This window comes from Clinocottus analis, unplaced genomic scaffold (genome assembly GCF_023055335.1).
Source record: "Clinocottus analis isolate CAN_PGR_092001 unplaced genomic scaffold, fCliAna1.0.p SCAF_27, whole genome shotgun sequence".
NCBI lineage: Eukaryota > Metazoa > Chordata > Actinopteri > Perciformes > Cottidae > Clinocottus > Clinocottus analis.
This window is the reverse complement of record NW_027176009.1, coordinates 3034855-3047500: the sequence shown is the minus strand read 5'-3', so window position 1 is coordinate 3047500 and position 12646 is coordinate 3034855. Positions and strand designations below refer to the sequence as shown.

General features: G+C 44.8%; 1 protein-coding gene across 4 annotated transcripts in view; it reads left to right on the top strand.

Annotated features, from left to right (window-relative positions):
* add3a (adducin 3 (gamma) a) overlaps window positions 1-12646 on the top strand; it is an 83972-nt gene that overhangs the window by 16851 nt on the left and 54475 nt on the right. Inside the window, exon 1 of one of the 4 annotated variants that reach the window (XM_068592300.1) lies at window positions 6954-7055. The exons of the other annotated variants lie outside the window; for them this stretch is intronic. The gene's annotated coding sequence lies outside the window, so the exon portion shown is untranslated. Of the gene's footprint in view, window positions 1-6953; window positions 7056-12646 lie in introns of those variants that run through there. 4 annotated transcript variants of the gene reach the window in all.

Below are 12646 nucleotides of genomic sequence, written 5' to 3'. Positions count from 1 at the left end.
AGCGTCTCCCTTCGGCCTCATTTAAAGTCTCCTCATCTTCTACCTCGGCCTGTTGATGTCATCACCTGCTTGTAAAATGGCTTCAGTGGCTGGTTGGGAGACGCCTTACAGTTTGTGAATGGCCCTCGGCAGTTTGATAGCAGCAAGAAAGTGATGAGAGCAGCGTCCATCCTCCGGGCTTCCATCGCCACTCATGAGTTTCTTACTTTTGAATACTTGGTGAAGTTACTCGGCTCTGTGACCTGAGAGGCTGACTGCATGCTGCGTCGTCTCCAGCAGTCATCTGGAGGGCCTCACGGCTGCTCTTATCTCCCGGGCCCGTCCATACCACGCACGCCCGGCCGCCCACACAGTGTGAACGCACACATACGCAGCAGAGTTTGAAATTCATCAGCGATCAGTGACACTGGAAATTCCAGTTGAGGGCAGCGGTGCATGAATGTGGTTTGTGTGAAGATTATTATTGTTGATTGATTGTATTATTTGTTGGGTACTTCTTCAGACATACCTCTTGAAAGTTAGGTAATGTACTGAGAAAAAAATAATTACACAACTGGCCAAATACAGGTGGTAATATTGGCCTAATATGATTTTTAAAGCTACAACAAGCTGACACAGAGAGCATGACAACATAGCCTTCCATGCAAATGGATATGCACATGACATAACTGAGGGCCTCGTTTGTTTGAACCCCAGAGATGTGAACAAACTGTATATCTAATCGCACCTTCCTTCATCCTTTTCTGGATGTCTATCTGCATGTACCTTGCCATTTGGAATATGTTTTTTTTATATTTGTGAATCAACAATGCAGTGCAAGTTAATACTTTTTGACCTTTTTGTTTTTCTTTTTTACATTGTGGTTATAAACGATAAGAAAAAGGGCAAACATGCCGATTCATGGTGCGTTTAAAGAGTTATCCAGAGCTCTGCTCCTTTAAAGATGTCATACTGTGCGTGGACAGTCACAGTCTCTTCTTCCCCTGCTCACAAGTATGTCCGTGCCTCTCACTCACTTACGCTGCCAGACAAGTCAACACACATGATAAGCTGTCTGCATTCTAGAGACTAATGGAAGGAGCCTGCAGGACAAATAAGGCTTTGAATTATCCATTTTATGTTTTACTGTAGAGATGTGTAGCTGTTGGCGGGTTTACAGACGAGGATCAGAATCTAAATCAGCTTCATTGGTCATGTGTGTACGTATGCTAGTAATTTAACTCTGGATTTTACATTGTTTTCAACGTACATACACGGCAACAGACAAATAAACAAAATACAGAAACATAAAAAGGCTGTCGTATCCACCCAAAGTGAAGGGTGGGAACAAAACCAGGCATCCAGTTCTTGTACTTTCAGGGAGAGTCTGTGTATAAACCATAAAGGGCCCGGCACATCTGACACGGATAATGCTGTAATGATGTTCAACCCAGCCCTCCAGCATAACAGCGGTTCAGTTTATTGCAAGTTAATTCTTGTTAATTGTGTCCATTGTGTAACATGTATTGGGGTATTAAATCAACATTCACATTTAAATGAGCTGTGTAACATTTACAACCATGCTTTCGTGTAGTTCAGTCACTTGAAGGCGAGACGGAGATGAATGTGGAAAGGGTTCACAATCTGACTTTTTTTTTCCCCTTGCAAGCCTGGAGTAACACACACATAGATTTGTGGTCACCGTGTGCATCGGTATCGATCTAAATATTCTTTCCCAGAACCTGTACTGCTTTGGAGTGGCAAACTGTTTTTAGTGATAATCCAGAAGGGTGTTTCCGTGATTCAAAACCACAGCTGTCTCCTCTGTGACTCATCAGTCCTGACAGCAGCCAGAGGAGGAGGTTGGTTTGTGTGTTTGCGTCTGTTTCTCATGTACTGTTTGGTTTGTGTTTTACAGCCATATTTGATATGGTTTGTTGGCCTCCGTTTGTAGTTGTGTCAAGATCCGAGAAAGAGTTGTTGTGGTGTTGTTGCAGTGGCCGCATATCTTTGGCTCAATGGCCATCCGTCTGTCTGACGGTCGTGTGGTTGTGGTTGTGTTTTGACTGGTTCCGGGCCACATGATGTGTGTCTTATCATCATCGGGGAAATCCTCGTGGAATGCGGAAATGCAGTACGTGGCCACGTCTCAGCCACACGCACAAATGCATGCACACGTGTAAAAAGACCTGCTTGTGCACAAAGACATACACATGCATGCTCTGGCGGCCTGTGGGGCTTTTGTAGTGCTCAGGGGCCACAAACGTCAGCTTTGTGTTCTGAAAAGACTGGGAAAGTTGCACCGCTACACTCACACTCTCTCTCTCTCCTTCTCTCTTTCTTTGGCAGTGTCAAAGCCTGTGTGCAGTTCAGGCTCAATAGGCTGATTCATTAGAGCCTCCTCATGACACTAGAGAAGAACATGGACACTTGCGGGAAAGGAGGATGAGGAGGAGGAGGAAGAGGAAGTGTTCCAGCTCATCACACTGCAGCTGAAGTTTGAAGTGACCTGACAGTGTTCAGGACAGTCTTAATGGAAACAATACTTTAAAAAAAAACAATCTTTAGCCTTACATTCCCCAGTTAAATGAGTTGGCCCTACGTTTGTCTTTTACATTTTTCTTTAAAATCATGTTAGATGTCATCCGAGGCCTTCTGCTGGCAAAAGCATTAGTTTGATTAATGTTTTTCCGGCATTGGGACCGTTGTGAAGGATGACTGACGCCTCTTGTTCCTGATTGGCTCAGGTACTTATACACCTGGAGCAGGTTATGTTAACCACCACAAACGATTGACCGTCCATTCTGTTTGGTTTCATTCGCTGCACACTCAAGAACACCACGATTTTAAAGAGGACTGACGACCACCGTCACGCATCATAATTCACATCGATTCAGACGTATCGACAATCTTCGGCCATTCTGTCCAGATGCATGAAAACCCTCCAAACCCTTTTCTTTCCGATAGCTCATCCCAAGAACTGCAATTTGCTCCGCGGGGGAGATTTTTATTTAATTTTTACAAAGGAGGTTGTTTTTAAATCATGATCAGTGAACCTGGCAACGGGCAGTGGAAATGTGCCGTGGAGTCCAGTGGGTGTTGTGAGTAACGACGCTTGGCGGCGAGCTGTGTTTGTCTGGGTCTCTCCCTCGCCGTCTCCACTGGAGTCGGGCAGACTGACAGCCTGGGCCTCCTGTCGGTGAGGGGCTCTCACAGCCAAGACCCACCCTCCCCCCCTCCCTCCTTTTCCCGACCTGTTGTATGTGGATCACTTTTATGCTTTTGCTAAACCTGCCATTAGTATAATGACGATTCCAGCACGAGTGTTTCTTCCTTTGAGAAATGGTAACGGCCGTTTGACTGATTTAAGGTCAGTGGCAGACAACCTGGCTACTGGGCTGTGAAAACAAGTTGCAAACACGCTCCAACTATCACAGGGTGGAGGTTCAAGTCCCCGTCACTGAGGGCATTTTTTTTTTTTTTTTTTTTTACCATAATGATCACTTCCCTGACCTTGAGTCAGCCGTGGACTCGTTAGCTGAAACACCATGTTTACCTCTGTCACATGGTGTTACGTCAACACGGGGAATTACAGAGAACCCCCCTTTCCATTGCAAACAGGGCAAGGGTTTCCACACACCCCCGTGGGAGGGGAGGTCGCCTCGGGACTCGAGTTGACCGAGTTCCGTAAATAAACAAGGAAAAATAAATCTAGATGATTAATAAAGACACGTGCTTGGGGCCATTTTGTCAGGTTCAGTTGTTATAAAGCGGGACACACAGCCATGACTCATTTATTGAAGGTCATATTTTGTCAACACTTAGAGCTATGAAATAGAAGAAAAAAAAAATATATATACTTCTGAAGGATAAATCCTACATGCATACAGTCAGATATGCACACACGGTACTCTTCACGGGCAACATAGGGCTTTTATTTCTAAACACAAAGGTCACGGTGATAATGGCCCTGCTACATTAACTTTACTTCACATCCATACTCTATTTACAATGCTGGCCGCTGGCCAGTGGTCCACTGCAGGTGACTTAAGGCACTTCCTCTGGGTTTTTCATGGGATTCGAGCTCAGCCGTTACCTTGCTTTTCAATCTTCTTGTGTTTGCAGGGAGCAGAAAGGCTCTGAATGCAGAGCTGGATTCTGCGTAAGGTGAATAGAAACATTTGTGGGAGGTTTTGGTCTCTTCATCAGATAAAGAAAACCCTCTGATGAATTGTTTTATTCATGTCGTTGCTGCAGTTCTGAGGGGATGGCTTGCTGCTGGCTGCACTTATTTGCGTTTGATTAGGAAAGGCTGCGTATTGGTCTCATGTAACAGTGGAAAGAACCACGGGAGTGTGAGGTGGACACTCAGCAGCTTGTTGTGTCGAGGAGATACGGCTGCAGGATGTGAGCTCACGTTGCTGCCCGGGTGCTGAGTCTGCATCAATCAGCTGAGAAATATTGTATCGAAAGATGAATCTTGTGCACGGGTCATTTGTACGCACATAGAATTACTAACCAGATATACAACTTTATATTGACTTTAGAGCTCACCTTTACTTGAGCTGTACAATTACCTTCCTATGAGTGCTTATTAACGTACAGTGTGCATATTCCCTCAGCCATTCGCAAAGTGCACAGCTCCGCTCCATCGTCCTCCTTCCTCTTTTTTAAGGGGTTATTGTAGAAGCGTACAACTAGCAATTCTTCCTCATAAATAATCTAGACATGCATCCTTTTTTTTTTTTTTTTTTTTTTATCCCGCCGAGACTGCCCGGCCTTTGCACATTTCACTCAAATATGTGCTAATGTTAGACCGCGGCATCCAGCGGGAGGCCAGAGGGCGAGGTTTATTCTGGGACAGGTATGTACAGCCTGAGAGAGCCCGCAGAGACACCGCAAGAGTGGATGAGGCGCTGCTTCTTGTGGTTTAATATCCTGCGCAATAAGTGCACGTGTGAGACGTTTTGAGGCGTCCTATCAATTGGTTTTGAATGTCGTAGGACTATGCAGGGTTTACGCAGGTTTGAGTTCGAGGTGTTCCTGACTACACCAACGCTGCTGTTTCTTCCAGGGCAGAACACACCGCGACTAAATAGTTTCCAGTGTGGGAGATGCACTGCTTGTTTTTTAGCGCTGACGTGGGATTGATCCTCCTGTCCTAGACGCTGTTTCACAAAAACATAAAACCTCACGAGCCGCACAGACGAGCCGAGTAAGCAGGGAAATCCTCCCACTTAGAGATTGACAGATGCGTGTACAGTAGCGTGTCTCACCAGAATCCCCCTCTCTCAGTTTAAATAATTGATTTTGAATGGATTCAGCCTCAGCTGGCTCTCTGTCTGTCTTCTGCTACCACATATGTATTTTGGCTTCCTATAATTACTGTCTGCCTTGTTGCTGTACTAGTCAGCAATAATGGACAGCCTATACTCTGTAAATGGAAGCATTTTCAAAGGAGTGTCAATTAAAAAGTAATTTGAGATTTGTTTGTTGTTCTGGCTGACTGTAGATTACACACACCGAGTATTCCTTTACATACGGGAAGTTAAATGTCCGCTGATGCTCTTTAAATTCCTCTAAAGAGAGTTATGGGAAATGTCTTTGAATATGATTTTCCTCAATATCCTCTAAATCAGATTTAAAAACCACTGATGACATGATGTGTATGGAGTGGGCTTTGTTTCTCTCTGGTGAGAGTACACCTGCTTGGAGGAGAAGAGCTGTTTGTCAGGAAATACCACATGCTAATTTAATGTCATTATCATGTTAACAAGTTGACCTGACCACAACAGTGTGACAACACTGACACAGACATATTAATTATCTGTGTCCTCTTTAATCTGATCTTTTTTGAAAATGAAATATAGTCCCCAAAATGTCTACCAGCGAGCAGTATTTAACATTTTACCATTTAATGTGAGCTTGCCTTTTAAAGGAATAGTTTGACATTTTGTATTCTTATTCAATGTCTTGCCCTTATGGTAAATGTGAGTGAAGAGCCTGATTAAGAGGCTAGATCCATGAAGAACAATTTAATTATAAACACATTGGTTGTAGGTTAAAGATATGAATAGTGATGATTTTGCAAAAATAAAAAAAAATCCAATCGCACAGCTCTAACTGACTACAAACTAGCTGTTTACCACTATATGCTAAGTTAACCGCCTGCAGGCTCTCCCTTCGTTGTCAGCATAAAGGAATGAAAGTGTTATCAAACGTTTCACATATGTTTTAACATGTTAAACTATTCCTTTAAAGCGATAGTCTGTGATGCAAATTCTTAAAACTCTTAATACTTTCACTTCCCACACAACACTTTTGTGCTGAGGTGAGATTCCTCGCATGAGGAGGCTGTGAAGCTGCTTTCGGGGAAGGTGTTGGATGGAGGAATAATGGAGAGGGAGGGACTCTTTGAGTTGAGGGAATTTTAGGGAAGGCTCTCCTGTCACATGTTGCTGAAAGAAACTTTGGCATTTTTCTTTTTGTTCTGCCAAGAAAACATGTAGCAACAATGAGGGAGAAGAGAGGAGACATTTTAATGAAACATTCTTCCTCTCAAAAGAAAGTAGGTGGTGGATAAAAAAGGTTTAGGGACGTAGAGAGGGAATGGAAGGAAGAAAAGAATAAAACAAATGTGTGTTTCTATTGCTGAAAAGCTTTTGAAGGTCTACAAATGATCACTGAAGCACCGTGAGGGGTCATCTCGCTCCTGTGTGTGAATTTGAATCAGGTTTGACCCTCCTCCTCCTCCTCCTCCTTCTCCCCTCCTCCTCTCCTCTCCCCGCCATCACCCACTGACTTCCCAGCTCCCCTCTGTGCGTCCTGGCTCGTCATCTGCAGCTCCTGCAGCAGATAAGGGAGATATTGTAGGAGGAGGAGCGTGAAGGAAAGAGGGCAGCAACAGTTTTACACTGCGTGCAGCTACAATGGGAGAGGCGTGTTAGAGAGAGAGAGAGAGAGAGAGAGAGGGCGAGAGAGCACTACAGGCAGAGGACTCGCTGCAGTGCAGGTGGATCACAACTGAAGAGGCAGCTTCAGAGGCAGCAGTGCAACTCTAACTGGCTTTTTAACAGGTTTGTAGTGCAATTTCTTTCCAATGCTAGCTATGTGGCGTGGTTTGTGGTTCTGTGTGTGTGTGTCTTGTGTCTCTGATATAATGGATGATGTGTTCTCCACCACCAAGGCTGCTATCTCACTGCTGTCTACTCTTGTTGCCACTGTGCACTTATGACATTTCCCAGAGCACACAGAGTGCTTTCCTAGAGTACTGATCGGGGGGGAAATTGGGAATCTGTGATCAATTCCTGCATGAGTTTTGTGTTTCTCGCTGTTCCGTGCGCAATAAGTTCAGGATACATGAAGAACTTCTAAGCCGGGGCGAGAGCACAAAACTTTCTGCGTCGGTTGCTTCATGCTCAATGAAATAGCAGAGGGCCTCTTCCCTCCTTTCACATTGCTTTCACTTTGGAGAAGAATAGAGCTGGGAGCTGTGAATGGGCCCGGGATGGCTTTCTGTGTGCAGGAGAGAGGTGCCGCCCTCTCAAGTGTCAGCATGCTTAGGGGGTTGACGGTGGGGGTTAGGTTCATGTGCTGCTAGTTTATAGAGGGGGCTGGGCTCCATGCATCTGGGCCACTGATAAGAGATGAGCTACTTACTGCCTGCACGAATTGTCCTCCACTGTTTATAACTTTTGAAAGTTGATCATTTCCAATGTTCCTCATCTTGTGACTCTTATCCTACTGGTTAACACCCCCCCCCCCCCCGCCCACCAACCCCCCGAGGGAAATGAAGAGTTGATAAAGTCAAGTGCTTTTGCGGTTCTCATCTTTTCAAAGGTGTCCGTTTACCATTGGCTGAACAGTGATAAGGAGCTGTTTGGAGCGGCTTGCTGCTATTTCTGGCTGTTGTTTTCGGTTCCTATGAAAGGCCCCCTTTCATGGTCTGAGAACCGACCGGAAGATGGGAATGTCTGTGGTTTGGGCGTTCTTCACACGTGTTGTTATGCATTCACCAGCCTTGAATGTGTCGCTAACATCATTTTGTTCAGTTTCATAACCGTATCGCTCAGGGTGATCGAGGTTTTGGAGCGTTTCAACTTGTTTTATTTTTCTTCTTCAAGAGAAACCACTTTTTGTTTAGCTGAAAACCAATGTATTTGTATTTAGTGGTGTCATTGATGGCTTCAGGCCAGATCTTGACATGTTACTGAAAATTACTTAAATTCTACATATTGTCATACGTATGCATGATGACTGCCCTCTACTGGTTAAAATCTGGTATATGATGGTAAGTAAAGTCAGGCCACATGTTGAAGTAACGTAAACCAAGACGGACATTTCATGTGGCGCTTTTTATGTAACTGTAGCATGGAAATTAACCCGTTAGCTCGCTGAATAGCCAACCGCTAAATTAATAAAATGTGACAACTTCATGCTAGGAAAAGCAGTATAGCTCCTGGCTATCGCCAGATAACCTGACACCGATTCACCAGATTATTGCATGCGATTATGGTTTAACCTCAAGTCAACAGAATACATGTCGATTGTGCTGAGCATTGTTTTTGAGGACCTTCCACCAAAGTACGCCAAATCACAAGAATTTAAATCTACAAATGTGGGTGTTGTCATCTCACGGTTCCCCCTGACCAGCACAAAGGGAATTTGTTTCCAGCAGCTCGCAAATAAAACCGACGTGCTGTCAAGTGTGTCTGCTCAGAGCAGGAGTGATGAAGCGTGATGGCGTCACACGAGTGAAGCAGACACCTGCGTCCATGACGCTGCCTCCTGACGGCAGTGACCTCTCACTCTCTTTCACACTCTCTTTCACACTCTCTCACTCTCTTTCACACTCTCTATCACACTCTCTCACTCTCTTTCACACTCTCTATCACACTCTCTCACTCTCTTTCACACTGTCTATCACACTCTCTCACTATCACACTGTCTATCACACTCTCTCACTCTTTCACACTCTCTATCACACTCTTTCACACTGTCTATCACACTCTCTCACTCTCTTTCACACTCTATCACACTCTCTCACTCTCTTTCACACTGTCTATCACACTCTCTCACTCTATCACACTGTCTATCACACTCTCTCACTCTATCACACTCTCTTTCACACTGTCTATCACACTCTCTCACTGTCTATCACACTCTCTCACTCTCTATCACACTGTCTGTCACACTCTCTCACTCTCTCTATCACACTCTCTCACTCTCTTTCACACTCTCTCACATTCTCTATCACACTCTCTCACTCTCTTTCACACTCTCTATCACACTGTCTATCACACTCTCTCACTCTTTCACACTCTATCACACTCTTTCACACTGTCTATCACACTCTCTTACTGTCTATCACACTCTCTCACTCTCTATCACACTGTCTGTCACACTCTCTCACTCTCTCTATCACACTCTCTCACTCTCTTTCACACTCTCTCACACTCTCTATCACACTCTCTCACTCTCTTTCACACTCTCTATCACACTGTCTATCACACTCTCTCACTCTCTCTCACTCTCTCACACTCTATCACACTCTTTCACACTGTCTATCACACTCTCTTACTGTCTATCACACTCTCTCACTCTCTATCACACTGTCTATCACACTCTCTCACTCTTTCACACTCTCTATCACACTCTCTCACTCTCTTTCACACTATCACACTCTCTTTCTCACTTGATCACATTCTCTCACTCTCTATCTCTCTTTCTCACCCTCTATCACTCTCTATCTCACTCTTTCACATATTGTCACGGTCTCTCTCACACTCTCTCACTCTTGCAGTCTCTCTCTCTCTCTCTCTTTCTATACACACACATTTCCCCCTGTAGTGCACATTCCTTTGAACTAGAGGTGCTTTTCGAACATTATTGATTAACTAATACAACAATGGGGTAGAGCAGTGCTTCTCAAACGTTTTTTTGTCAATGTTCATTCCCCGCCGCCCCAACAAAAAGCCGCTCTCCGTAGAATAGGCTTTTCATCTGTTTTTGTTTCGGCAAAATGGCAAGAATCCACGACTTGCCAATAATCTTGGCCATCGCACAAGAGCAACCTGTTAACGGCGTAACGTAAACATTTCCATGAATTTCGCCATGTATTGATCAATGAAGTTTTATGTCTGCATACTTTAGTACTATGTGAAGCCGGTTTGATCCCTGGTCTCCCCATAGTTTGTTTGTGGAAGTGTCCTTGAGCAAGACACTGAAGCCCCAGTTGCTCCCCGGCTGCTTCACAGCCTCCTGCTCCTTAATTACTAAGGATTGGTAAAATATCCCACAAACCCTCCCCCCTCCGCAACACATCCACGCCCCACGAGAGGTTCACACCCCACAGTTTGAAAACCACTGGGGTAGAGTTATACTAAAGAAAGTGGCAGATTGCGTAAAATTATGTGTGACGTTTTTGCTGCAAAGTGAACTAAATTCACACTTTTCATGATGCTCAAAATTCGTGATTAAGAACTTCATGGTGGTCGGTTCAAGTGCAGTTGAATTTGCTAAGTTGTACTGCGTCCTGCTTTGAGGTGCAACTCTGCAGAGGAGACGTATGCATTGCATGCACACATCCTTCGTCCCTGGCACTCGCTGCCGTGGCGATGGCCTCAGCGCTCTGACCAATCCTGAATCGTCAAATCAAATATTTGTCCAGAGAAGTAATAAAACGGGACCTTCCATCGGGCTTTGTTTGGTCTTCATCTTTCGGTCATTCTCTGAGGTTTTCTCATTGTTTCAGGAATGGCTCTGTGTGCCGAGGCCCTTGAAGAAAATATTGCTGCCTCAGGCCGAATGATTTGCAGGCCTGCTGGCCTTGATTTCCTCTCCCCCGGCAAATGTGCATTCATCTGAACTCAACACCACATGCCTGCTCTCGGGTCAAGGTTTTAAAGCTGTATCGTCAAGACAGATTTCTCAGTGTTGCGTGTGAGTTATTGTACTTCTACCTGGGACATGCAGTGCGAATACATTTAATAAGTCGCTAGAAGAGGTTACGTTTGCCCCGCACCGAGGACGAGGACGTGAAGTATCGAGCCGCCGTCTCAATCAACCTCAGTGACCCGAGCAGCTCTCCAGCTCCTCTCCTTATGTTTCCACTTTAGGTGTGTGTGTGTGTGTGTGTGTGTGTGTGTGTGTGTGTGTGTGTGTGTGTGTGTGTGTATCATAGACAATACAGAGGGTGTCTTTGGATCCAAGATATGGGTGTTACTCTTCTTTCTAATGTGTGCTGTAAGTCACTAGTTGTGTATGTGTGTCTGTGTGTGTGTGTGTGTGTGTGTGTGTGTGTGTGTGTGTGTGTGTGTTAGATAGTCCTGCTAGCCTGCGATTACGTCATAGAGCATGGGTTCCAGCTGCCCCGAGTCAGCTGCATTTAATTTAGCTTTCAAAAAAGTTATCCCCTGTGTGTGTGTGTGTGTGTGTGTGTGTGTGTAAACTGTGTGCTAGCTGTGTTTTAAATTAGTGCTTAATTGTTTGTATAACGGTGCACACAAACTCAATAAACTCAAGCGTCACCTGTCGGCTCGCAGAGTAAAGGACTCACTGCTGGCGTTTTCTGGCGGATGAAACCGTTTGGATGATTGTGATTTTGGTTTTGATGGAGTGCTCCTCTCAATCCAGCTCTAAGTTGAAGCAAATGTATTTGGGCCGGGTGCCACCGAGGGCCTTAGACGTGAGCTCTGAATCGGTGCACACGCACGCATCCAAACTCCCAACGATCACGCTTCTTTGCACAAAGAAAAGCATGAACCGGCGTGGCTAAACGGACATTTTATTATACAGTCAAGGTTATTCTATTTACGAAACACTGGGAACTTTTGAAGTTTGATTCTCCCATGGACAACTGATCCTTAATTTCCTTCGGTCTTAAAATGATATCTCTAGTTTTGTTGACATAGGCTGATTGACTTGTTGTTGTCCTCTCCCGCAGACGGTTTAGCTGTCATGTTGCTTCATCAGATTCTTGAAAGCGGCTCCAATAAAAGGAGGATTGATGGTTGAATGGTTGTTTGATTTACTGAGGATCTTGCTGCAGCTGATGTTTGTGTGCTCGCTATGTTCCTCTGGGTGATAAGATCAGTTAAATGGCTAAATGCCAATAGAAATGCCCTGCGCCGTCTTCTCTTGGAGCAGCAGCAGTTGGACCCTTCTGACCCCGGTCAGCCTTGACCTCGACGCTTTGAGGCTTGCAGTTTCCAACCGATAACATTTGAAACTTTTTATAGACTGCTCTGGCTGGGTCAGAGTTCATGCGGGAGAGCTTTTCTCAACCTGTCTCCACCAGAGCGGCAGGCCATTGAAACTGTTACTTGACAATCTGCCAACTTGGGATCAAAAATAATTTCATAAAAATGTGAATACGTTTGAAGTGTCAACTTGTCCATGAAGGCGTGCTCCAGATTCAGCTAGTTCCTGAATGCTGTGAGCAAAAGTTTCCACCAGATGACTTTTTTTTCTTTCAAAATTCACCAAAACCACAAGATGACACAGGCCATGGCGACATGACGCCACTTTCTCGCTCTGATGACCAACCTTTACTTTCCATTATGCGCAAGTTCCTTTTGGGCTTGTGTCATTCACCTTGGTTTATTCCTCTCTGCAAACACTGTGCACTCATTTACTGTTTCAACTTTGACCTGCTCAGTTTTCATTT